Source organism: Talpa europaea (genome assembly GCF_964194135.1).
Source record: "Talpa europaea genome assembly, chromosome: 4".
In the NCBI taxonomy this organism is placed as follows: domain Eukaryota; kingdom Metazoa; phylum Chordata; class Mammalia; order Eulipotyphla; family Talpidae; genus Talpa; species Talpa europaea.
Genome location: NC_140070.1, coordinates 144499700 through 144512283, shown reverse-complemented (window position 1 = coordinate 144512283; position 12584 = coordinate 144499700).

Here is a 12584-nt window from a genome sequence, read left to right as displayed (position 1 = left end):
GGCCCCGCCGTCACGGGCCCATGTGCCCGGAGCTGCACAGTCCCTGTTAATCGTTAGCCAGTCCCGCTGGGGCTGGGTGCCAGGCTGCCTCCCCGGCCCGGCTGTCCTCAGCCCGCGCAGCGGCCCGTCTCCTCCACCAGCCCGAAGCTACAGCCCTTCCTGCCTGGATGCCCTGGCCGACCTTGCTCCCCGCCGCCGGCACGGCCCCAGCCCCAGACCGGGGAAGCCGGTTCCTCGCCCAGCCAGGCACGGCCACATCCGAGAACAGGTTCTTTTGTGAAAAAGAAAAACAGGCCTAAGGGTGCAGGCCCTGGAATGTGGCCACCCAAAGGTGGGGTGGCACCAGTTGCTGTGGAGTGTTTGCCCAGAACTGAGTCATCTCTGGGTTGTCTTCTGGGGGTTCTGCTCCCCACCGGCAGCTCCTTGGAAGAGACATAGGTGCACCAGCCATTTCCGAAAAAGACCATCTCCTGAAAGCAGGACCATGTTAACTGTCCGCCTCACAGGCGCGTCCCATAGGGACAGGCCTCCACTGCCCCCTACTGCATTTGAATCTTGCCGGGGCCTCAAGTCCAGGGCATGTGCACCTGATAGGCAGCAACAGAAGGTGTGGGTCATAGATTCAGAGGAACACCCGGAGGCGAATACAGAGGGGGAAAGGCTGTGCCTTCCAGTTGAAGGGGATCAGAATATGCCCCCCAAAATATGCTCTCTCCTGGAACAAAATAGGGGAGCACGGGCTCTGTCTGGTGTCTTGTTCTCCATTATTTTCAGCTTAAATAACCCTCCTGCCGAAGCGGCCTCCTTTGGGATGGGCAGTCTGACCCCTGGCGGTGCCTTGATGACACTGCATGGTCAATAATAACCAAGCCCCCCACCCCCGCCCCCAGAGGGCACCCGCCCAACCCCAAATCTGGGGACCAGTTACCCAGGGGCCAGCCCTGGGACAAGATGGGAAAACCACACAAAAGTCATCGGAAATGCAGCTCTGACATTGTGTGGGATGTTTTTTGAACCTGGGAGGTTTGCATTATTTCAAAATTTAAACTTAAAGAGATTTTATTAATATTTTTAGACCAGGCTATTTTAAAATCACAGAGTTTAAATTTACATCAAACATCGTCACACTCTAATTCCAATTGTGGAGAAGTTCTGCAGGCAGCTTTGATTAAGGGATGGGGGAAGTCCCTGAAGAAACTGGGTTTGAGCTCAGATGGGGAGTGGGTGAGTTGGGTGGGAGGTGGGGTGCAGGGGCACCTCCTGGGCAGAGGAAACAACTGCGGCTAGTGAGCCCCTGAGCATCTCGGGTGCCAGGGGCCTGGTACACCTGAGGGAGTTCAAAGAGTCTCGTGGGAGCTGAATGCAGAGGTGGGAAGTAACAGGGGATCTTGGATGAGCCTAAAGGGGAGGCAGGGTCCAGACCAAGCACAGTCCAGAGCCTGGTTTTTATCTACAGACATAAAAAGGGATGTCAGGGAGCGCAGGAAAAACTTTGAAATAGACAAAGAAGAGTCTGGGGTTATGTGACTTAGTAAGGCCGAGCTGTGTTTATGCCCTGGAAATTCCTCGTGACGGCTACATGTGCGTGTCCACAGGACCGGACACAGACGTCCCAAGAGCTGATCAAACATTATTTCTGGTAAGTCGGAAAGAAAAAGAAAAATACCGGATGGTTTCTCTTATAGGAGGAATGTAGGGGATCTAAGTAAGGGATCGGGGGGAAAAAGTAATTATAATAAAGTAAACATCAAAATCCACAAGCAACTGTAAACCAGAGACATTCTGCAGGTGGGGGGGAGCGGAGGGCGTTGTATCAAAGCAGGCGCGGGAAGAGCACACGGGACGGTGGTGACGGTGCGCGGGTGACTCGGTGGTGGGAATTTCAGGGGGACTATGCCTGAGATGATAAAGCCTGTATTGTATAAAAATGAAGACTGATGTAAAAAATATATAAAATTAAATTTTTTTTTTTAAAAAGCCTTATTTCTGAGTCTGTCTGAGGAGCACCTCCTGAAGGTGTCACCTATTTTACTAGTAATATTTTCATTGAGGTGATGCTGGTTTACAACACGTGTGTGATTCGGAGGTGCAGGGTCCCGTCTCTTCAGGTGTGTGTCACCACACCCCCCCACCCAGCCACCCCCACCCCAGCCCACGGGCCCCTCGCCCCTTTGCTCCCCCCTTCACCCTCCCTCTCTGTGGCCTCAGTTCTACAGTCAGACTCCAAGGGTTTGTTCTGATTTAGTTTCATCTGTTCCTTTGCTTTGCTTCTCCGCATTCCACACGGGAGTGAAACCATCTGGTGTTTGTCTTTCTCCTTCTGACTAATTTCACTTAACATCATGCCCTCCAGTTGTCACAAATGGCAAAGCGACAGTTTGTCTTTTTTATTGCTGAGTAGTATTCCATCATGTGCACATACCAGTCCTCCTGATGAGAAAATGTATTATTGACCAAATGACTATAAAAAAGATTCCAGCAGCACTTCCAGCCCAGGTGCAATGAACACTCCAATGCAGGCGTCATCAACAAGTTTGCTGACTTACAGCTCCTTCCCTCTCGAGATTCATGGCCGGGCCCTCAGCACTCTCATCTGCAAGGTTGGGCAGCCAACCAGCTGGTCTCCCTCTCCAAGGCCATCCCCGAATGCCTGCATCTTCCTCCCCTTGCTTTGCCCCCTTGTCTGGGGACTTTGCCGCAAATGGTTGTGTCTGCTGAAAAACGATGCTGTCCATGTAACAGACATGGAGACAGTTGTGTATAAAAGGAACCCTTGGTCTTTAAACGGGTGCTCAGACCTTACAGGGCTCCCCAGTCTGGGACCTCATGCATGAGTCATAAAGCTTCTCCTGGCCTCACCATTCCTGAAGTACCACTTGTTCTTCCTCTGCCTGGGGAAAAGGCTAGAATTCATTCCTACCACACTGTCTCCACACCTCTGGATTGTCTCGGTACCTTGCTTATCGTAAACAGTGCTGCAGTGAACATAGCCACGTCTTGCTTTCTTCAGCTACATGCCCAGGAGTAGGAGAGCTGGATCATCTTGTGTTTCAGCCTGTGGTTTGCATTTCCCTGATGATGAGGGATGGTGAGCACTTTCGCGTGGGCCTCCTGTCCTTCTGGATGTCTTCTTTGGAGACATGTCTACTGAGTGCTTCAATTTTTTGACCTGGTTCATTGTTTTATTGTTGGCTAATCGGCTCAGTACACCAGGAGAGTCAATGGCCCTCCCGGAGGTGGGCGGGTCTCACCCAGCCCTGGGGGCCGAGCACAGGGGTGGACGAGGGCAGATTCTCTCTCTGCCTGGCTGCCGTGGCTGGGACGCCGCTGTCCACCTGCACTTGGACTCCTGGTTCTCAGGACTTGGGATTCGGACAAGGACGTACGCCACCAGCTCTGCAGCTCTCGGGCTTCAGGCTTGGATAACTGGATGTCCACCTTGCTGTTGGCAGAGGAGGGGACTTCTTGGCCCCCACCTGCACGAACCAGTCTCATTTTACAGATGCATCTTCTGCTTCTCTGGAGTTGTAAGAAATCAATGATCATACTTGAGTCTAGTACTTAGAGATGTAAATGAGCTTTGGTAAAGATGCAGCTGATATTTGCTCCTCAGAGATTGACTAATTTTGCATCTATTTATAAATTTTTCAGAATTCACAATGGTGTGTATGTGTGTTCTTTGAATTTGCCATTGAATCTGCTATAACATCTTGTTGGTTTCCCCATTGCTTAACGAGTTAACATCTTAGACACATGTTCATTTTAAATTTATATGAGAATATCAATATATATATATAAGACAAACAGGTCATATTTTATCTTTTAAAAAAATCCTTTCACAAGGGCCTCCCCGGTGGCGCAAGGGGTTAAGCACTGCACTATGAAGCAATCTGCAGCCACTGCAGCACAAGTTCGATCCCTGGCCAGGGAGGTGGCCCACATGGTGCGGCAGACCTCTCCTGGCTCGCCCGCTGCTCCCCTCAGCAGTGTATCTCAGTCAGTCTGCCTGTTCTGTTCCCTGCTCTGTCTCTGGTGAATCTTCTCACCACCCCCCCCCCGACATTGCTGGCCTGTACCCCAGCTCTTGTATGAATAAATAAATAAATCTCGTTTAAAAAATCCTTTCACAGGGCTCTGTGAAGAATTTAAGTGTACAAGGGGCATGATCTCTGCAGAATAGTTAGGGAATATTAAAAGCAGGTTTTGCTGCTTCCCACTTATAGAAACAGCAGGTCCCCACTAGGCTCAGCCTAATATGAAGAAGAAAATAAAAACCATTTGTAACGTCCACATCACTCTAGATAAGCATTATGAATTTTTTTTAAAGATTTATTTATTTATGCAAGCACTGGGTACAGTCAGCAGCGCGGGAGGGTGAGAGAATTCACCAGAGCCAGAGCGGGGAGCAGAGCAGGCAGAAGGACCGAAGGACACTGCTGAGGGGAGCAGCGGGCGGCAGGAGAGGTCTGCGCGCCATGTGGGACCCTCCTCCGGTGGCCGGGGAGCAGCCGGGGATCGAACCAGCGCTGCGGAGGCTGCGGGCAGCTTTGCAACCCAGCGCTCAACCGCTGCGCCACCAGGGGAGGCCCTAGATAAGCATTATGAATTTTTAATGAATAGCTTCTAATATTCTCTTTATCACAAAAGTGATACATATTCATGCTGGAAAAATTAGAAAATCCAGGAAAACATAAAAGCTGGAAGCTGCTCTTTAAAGAGAGGAATGCTGTTAAGGCTGCGCTGCCGAGCCCCGTGGTCCTCGCACACCACAAACCTCCACCTGACAGGAGAGAGAGTCTTTCTCGTGACCCCGGGACTTACTGTGCAGGCGGGGCAGCACCCTGTGCTGCCTGCAGTTTTCATCATCATTCAGGACGAGGACAGCCTCCCGGCTAGACAGGAGCAGGCAGCGCAGGCCCCAGGAGTCCTGCTGGGAAGATCAGTGACCGCGGCAGCCGCGGTGGGGAGACCAACAGGCAGAGCACGGGAGACTTTAGGGCAGCGAAATTACCCCAGAGATACTGCGACGAGGCAGCACCAGAGTGAACCCCAGGTGGCCATGGACACTGGGGACCTCCTTGCGGCCATGGAGGTCCATAGGCCGTGCCAATGCACCACCATGGTGGGAATGGACAGCAGGGGAGGCCGTCCTGTGTGGGGCAGGGGTATAGGGAACTCTCTGAAGTTGGGGGTGTAGGGCTGGGGTCCCACTGCTTGCTGGCTGCCAGCCAGAGCTGCGCTCTCTCCTGAAGACCCTATGGTCCTGCTGGTGGCCCCTCAGCCTTCCAACCCCCTCAGCACCTTGCACCCTCCTGGTTCCAGGCCTGGTGCTGCCAGCTGAGCGAAACTGTTTTAACAACCTCGTGGGAGGGGAGGACCTGCCAGGACGGCCTCCCCGTGCCTGCAGAGTGACAAGCGACAGGCATGATGCCCCTCCTGCCAGGTTTCAGCCGCACTCAGGAGGGGGTGCTGCAAAGGTGGGGTCAATTCAGAGCTCGCCCATGGCGACCACGCCACTGTGTTCTTCTGGCAGAACAGACTCGGATACAAAACTGGAGCTGCTGGGGCTTGGACCCCTGGGTGGAGGGATTTTGAAGAACTTGGGGGTCATGTCATAAAACCACTTTAACTCCCAATCGTGTTGGCTGTGAGGGGGACAGAGGCAGGGGTGCAGAGGGCCCCTCAGCCTCACCCCCGGGACTCAGGTGTCCACTGTCCTCCAGGTGACAAGAGACCTTGGGGGACAACACGGTTCTGCCAGGGGACAAGGAAAGCTGATGGCTGAGGGGGTTTCAAAAATGGTCATTAACTTTGGGGACCTTCTGCTGGTACCTTGACCCTAAGCCAAAAGCCCCCCACTAAGTTTCTGTCCTGTGAACCACAGCTCACACAGAGAGCTTGAATAAAGGGCTGTAATAAAAAATTAAAAAGTGGGCTTGAAAGTGAACTTAGATTTTCAAAGACAAAATATTTTTTAAATGAATCCCAAAGCCTAGAAAAGTATAAATTGCCCCAGAACATCCTCGTCTAATTGATTCTATTCTATTTTTACAGAGGAGCCTCATTTTCCACATGTCAAGTGGCTGACACAGCGCAGGTGGGGCCGGGAGAGGGGGAGCCTTTTCTGGTGATTGGCGCCGCGCGGCTCCAGGCCGCCTGGGACTCGCTGGGTGTTAGTGTTGGCTCGAGCGTGGCCCCTTCTTGCTTCGGAGGATGAGTTAGATTTCCCTTGACCCGAGATACAAACATCCACCGGGCCGGCGTCACCGGCTGAGCTGACTCCCTAAATGGCCAGTGGAGCCCACACCTGCGGGACTTCGGGGCGCAGCCTTATGTGGGGATGGTCCTGGGAGCCGCCAAGCAGGGCCTTTGGGAGGGGCCCTGGCCCAGTGTGACTGGTGTGCTTGTGAGGAGAAACCGGGACGCAGCCACAGACAGGTGTGGAGGACAAGGCGGAGGGGCGGGACGGAGGTGCGGGAGGGCAGGTGCAGAGGTCGCCATGGCTGCGCCATGAGCCCAGGGGCCGCTGCCTGCCTGGAGTTGAGAGAAGACAGAGGGGTCCCCCCTTGCAGGCTAACGGACCATGGCCCTGAGGATGCCTACTCCTGGCCCCGAGGCCTGCGAGCCGACCAGCTGCTGTTCTCTTGAGCCATCCGGCTGTGCTCTGTACCCTGGAAACTCTGAGGCCCCCGCGGGGGCCCTGCTGCTGGGCCCCGTGCCTGCGGTTCTGCTTGCCTGCCGGCCTCGCTCTCTGCTTCACTTTCTCCTGTGTTTCCTGTGCAGTCCAAGCCGGGGGCGGTGGCTTGAGCTTCTCTATAACACCCCGAGGCCCCCAAGGAGAGCTCTACCTCGCGCCGTAAATGGGCTCAACACTCCTCCGTGTGCCCCTCCTCTGTCTGTCCATTTTGTGAGGTCTCCCGGACCCAGGAGGGGCCCCCTGCCTCACCAGGATTGGGTGTCCTGGCTATTCCACACAAGCTAGTTCCACCTGCTGCTGAGTGTTCTCTGCGCCTCTGTCTTCCGAGGCTACAGCGCGCTCATCTCTCTGTGCCCAGCCAGACTGGAGACAGTGCCTGGCACCAAGGGCGCCCGCAGGGGACGGCGGCCGTGCCTGGCACCTATCGCGCTAGTGCCACCGGGGGCCACGTCCCCCCTGGCCGCGGCACCTTCTCCTTCCTCTTCCTGGCCGCAGAGCAGAGGGGTGATGCGCCCCACAAGCAGCACTCACGGGTGGCAGAGTGAGTGGGTGGAAGGACTCTGACCCCCCAGGGCTCTGAAGGAAAGGGCTGCCCTTCGTGTTGTCTTTTGTGGAGAAAAATAATCTGCTTCAGTTAAGCTGCTGTTGCTTTCATCTTCAAAGCAGCCAAACATACAACCGGCTAACACACAGGGTTCGGGGGGTGGGGGAAACGGGGTGCTCTTAGGGAAATTCACGGTGTATTGGGCGACGTTTTGGTCCTTGGTAGTTAGAAAGAACACAGGCCTGGAGTCACAAACAGTGCATCTCCCCTCCCAGACTCGATTTCTCTTCTGCCAAACCCCCTCTCCGTGGGGCTGAGCTGGTGAAAGCTGATGTGTTTGTAAAGGGCCAGCCGCGCCCGGGGCAGCAGTGGGGCGTGTAACCACAGTTCAACGTTCCACACGGAGAGAGTCCCCCGAACCTCAGGCAAGTCTTCACTCTACCTGGGCTTTCCGGCGTTCCCTGGTGGCCTTGTTCTCTGCTGCTCTCGTGGTTCTGCTGGCGTCGCCATGACGCCGCTTTTATAAGGCCAATCTCTCAGCCCATGTGTGCCCACTTACGAAGGCCCACAGCCCACTCCAGGTGCCCGCCATCAGGCATGCGTTCAGGACCTCGGGGTTCCATCATCCATCCTAATGGCGGGAGGGCAGAAAAGCCTGATACTTTTTTACCTTACCCTATGCATGGGGTCTGCAGTGGGACTCTGGGCACCTTCAGTGAGAACAAATAAACACAAAAGTAGCAAAGAAATGCATTTCTGGTGGGTAAAATGAGAGTAATTCACCTACCATTGAAAGGAAGTGTAGCAGTCTTACTAGCCTTGGTGAGGACTAAAGAACACCCCCGCTTAATAAATGCTCACTTACATGGGGTGTCTTCAGTGACGTGGACGAGAAACCACGCTGCACTGTGATGGTGACAGGCGCAGTGCAAGGCATTATCCCAGAACAGGACAATGGATGCTGGGTGGCTGTGAAGACAGGTAAGGCAGAGCACAAAAGACAGGCGGTAACACAGGTGCTATTTTACATAAGAGATATGGCTGGGTGTACCAGTCAGGACAGGAAGGCCCTCTCCTGTAACGGAGAGCCTGGTGGCTCAGCACAAGCCCGAGCGCACGCGTCATTCACGCTACCTGGGCTGCAGGTGCTGCTCATCTTGCTTCCTCAAGGTGATGGAGCTGCATTGTGTTAGCCAGACCTGATAATGAAGAGCCCCCCAACTCTGTGTAGCCCCGACGAAGGGGTGTGAGTTAAGAGTCAGGATGAGCTGCACTGGTCCCTGAAGAGGCCGTGTGTGCACAAGCAGCATCTGGAAACTGCTGCATCTGAGTCAGGAACTCCAGAGAGCCTCCCCTTGCCACTTCTGATGCTGATCAGAGGCCATCTCCAGAAGACAGGGCTCTGGGTTGAGGTTCACCACCTTCTGCTTTCCTCGAGGCGTGGACAACAGCAGACGGGCACCGCAACAGGACCCCTGCACGGGTTTTCCTTGTCTCTGCAGAAAATTCTCAAAATGAGGTCCAGAAGCTCACCAACTGCCTAGAAATTCTCACTGAGAAGCTCAGAACTGGGGTGGCTTCCCCAGAGCGATCTGGGGGGGCATTCTGGGGCCCCAGCCCTCACTCTGATTCTTTGTTAATGAACTCACTTACTTTTGCTTGCCTCGGTTTATCCCAGATGACAATTGTAACAGGAAGGGGACAGATCATGTGGCTCTTACAGATCCCCTGAAGTAGCAGGTCATTTCTGTTGTTTTCCGGGGTCCAGACCAAACCACATGGCACCTCCACGAGCCGGCAGGGAGGCTCGTTATAGGGTAAGGAAAAAAAAATGTCAGGCCTTTCTGCCCTCCCGCCATCAGGATAGATGACGGATCCTTGCGGTCCTGAATGCATGCCTGATGGCGGCACCTGGAGCAGGGTGTGGGCATATGTAAGTGGGTACACCTGGGCTGAGACCGGGCTTTTAAGGGCGGCGTCACGGGGACACCAGCAGAAGCCGAAAGAGAAGCTGAGAGAAGCAGAAGCAGAGAAGCAGAACTACCAGAGAACGCCGGAGAGCCCAGACAGAGTGAAGACTTGCTGGGGGCTGGGAGGCCTGCCAGCCTCCCGGCCCCCCAGCACCCCTGCCTGCTGTGTACCTGGTCAATCCCAATAAAAGCCTGCAAAAGCCACTGAGGGCTCCAGGACTCCTCCTTTACCCGGTCTGCATGGGATCCTAGAAAACCTGCCCTGTGGTCTTCCTGACCTTACACTCGTGCGCCAGCATGAGGAAGCCACACGCTTGGTACACAGCACGCTCACATCCTGCGCAGCTCTGCATGTCAGTGGTTGTCACACTGTCACCACCGCGCTCCTGCCCTCTCTCTGAGCCGTAATGAGGTGTCCTTCCTGCCCCTAACCTCAAGCGCCGCCCTGAGTGTCTCATCAGGGCAAAGTCCAACCTGTCATCTGTTCTCGTGATAAAGTCTTGCTGGAACACAGCAGGTTCACTTATTGACATGGTTCCATGGCTGCTTTCTCTCTGCTACCACGTAGCTGAGCAGCTGTGACAGAGATTCATTAGCCTCCGGGCCGAGAGTGCTCGCCATCTGGCCCTCTGCGGAGTCTGCTGGCCCTTCATCTGTAGCATTCAGAAAATGTAAAATGAGAGAGTCCTTTCGTTTAATAATTCCCCTCTATAAGAAAATGACCAGGAGTGTGCACATAACTAATATAAAAGAACATAACAGTAGAAAAATGTTTGTGACAGGGGGATGGGTGGGTGGGTAGGAGGATGGGTAGATGGATTGGTAGATGGACAGGTCAGTGGATGGATTGGTGGATGGGTAGGTAGATGGGTAGGTGGGTGGGTTGGTGCATGGATGGGTGGATCGATGGGTGTGGGTAGGTAGATGGGTGGCTGGGTGGGTGGGTGGTAGGTGGACAGAGATGGATACATGACATTGTGATGTATAATAAGAAATATACATATTTGATCCTCATGCTCATTATTTGCATGGAGCTTCTAAAACTCATAGAATTTCCTGATAAGAGAGACAAGGGTGTCTTTTGTTTTTCATGAAAAGCCTATTTCAAACACACCTGACTATGTTAATGAGGTAACTTTCAGAAAGCCCCTGAGGATGGTAGCCAGTTGTCAAGGAAACCACCCTATGATTACAAAGCTAGAATTTTCAGCAGCCCCACACCCTGTGGCCAGACCCAGAGAGTCCAGAGGGCCAATGGCTCAGCCCACCAGGCCACTCAATGAAGGAAGCACCAGGAGATCCCACAGGACGGGGAGCAGGGCGGCCAGGCGGCGAGCCAGACGGTGTCCCTGTCCTAGGGCAACAGGTGGTCCCCAGAGGGAGGAAGGTTCCAGTTCCCTGCCCCACCCAGAGAAAAGGGGCAGAAAGGTCCAGACAAGTCTGGAAGGAAAAGATCAAAGTCAAGATCAAGATAAACGCTGCGGTTGTTAACCTCCTGCGGGTCTCTCACCCACGTCTCAACCAGCCCGAGGTGGAGAAGCAAACGCTTCTTACACCCGTCGCACAGGCGCCGAGACGAGGCCCTCACCCTCCCTCAACCAGTAGCTCTCCCGCTGGGGCGCCCGGCCTCGCCGTGAACGCTGTGATTCCGAGGGGCTCCCATAGGCTTGGGGCTACCCAGGCAGCCTCGGCCACCGCCTGGCCCTGCAACCTCCCCTGCCCTCTCCTCCCATCACCCCTTCAAGCCCTCCCTGTACCCCACAGCCCCTCCTGCTCTCTCCTCCCCCATCCTCTCCCCATCCCTCCTCTTTGCCCCCCCACCCCTCCTCCCCATTCCCCCCTCTCTCCTGCACCCCATCCCACCCTCCCCCCGCCCAGGGCCCGCCTCCCCTCACTGGGTCTAGGCTTATCACTTCCCAGGTTTCCATGGGCCCTCCAGGTGGCCCCAGGTGTTACCCAGGAGATGGGCGAGGAGCCACCACCACCTGCTGCTGGGGGCAGAGGGAGGATCCCCAAGGGCATAAATGGCCGCTGGCCGCCGGCCCCCACCCCGTCCACGGCCAGAGGGTAAGTCTCATCAGGAGGGTGTGAGAACCTGGAAGCTGGGCTCGGACCAGCCCGAGCTCACGGCCGCAGACCCGCCTCCGCCTCAGCCGACCGCCACGGACAGTGTCAGAGCTTTTTAGTATAAAAGTGTCTCCAATGATGCGTGAGACAACTTCTCCTGACCGTATCCACGGCTTATCTGAGTAGTCGGGAATTAGACTAAGAAATTATTTGTTGGTTCTGTGAAATTAACTGGATAGCCTACATTTTCCCTGGAAATCTTGCAAGATCTATGTCTTCATCAGTACAGCGAGGTACAGAGAGCCTTCATGGGGCTCTCTGCCACGTGGACAGACATATTTTAGGAAATAACGAGCGTAAAGACTGGAACACCATAAACTCAATAAATTGTCATCACCTCTTGCTTCCTATGTTTTTGCTTTTGGCCATCTTACTGTACGCCTGCTGCACTTGGGAAATTATTAATAGTTTCCCATTTTACATTCCAAACCATCCCAGGCTGGGTGATAAATTGTATGTTCATCGCTGGTGCAGAGACCAAAGGCCCACGACACAATTTTCCTTGCAGCTTGAGCTGATGTCCTGATCTCAGCCACCACGGGGGCCGCCCTGCTGAGCCAGGAAGAGACACATAAGACCTGAAGGGCATCCTCAGCCCTGACCCATGCTCAGGTGCACACACACACACGCACACACACATAGACACACACACTTTATATTTTTTGGAGAGACTGGGTGACTCATTAATTCTATGGATGCTCACCCTAAAGTTGAAACACACAAAAAAGACTCAAATTACACTGATTATAAAACCCACAAACGATTATCTTCTAGTCCTGTTTTCTTCTGGAATAAGATGAAATTGTATTTCCACTTTCATAATTCAGGCTCAACTTAGCCAGAACAATCATTATATTCTACAAAAGCAGGAGCTATTTGCTTACAATGTATCTTATGGGACCTAAAACAACACCTGCATCAACAGGTACCCCTTGATACAAGGCGCAAGGACAGGAGTCTGTGAGTGATGGATGGATGCACCCAGGACTGACTACACAGGAGAAAAAAATAGAAACATAGCTGAATGAAATTTTCCTGACACTTTTGGAAGTTGCAATGATACAGTGCAGTTGAAAGCAAAAGCCATCTCCTGGTGGTGCAGGTGGTTGAGCACAGCGCTATGAAGCTGTCCGCAGCCTCTGCAGCGCTGGTTCGATTCCGGCCGGCCGGTGAGGGTCCCATATGGCGCGGCAGACCTCTCCTGTCTCGCCCGCTGCTCCCCTCAGCAGTGTGTTTCAGTCAGTCT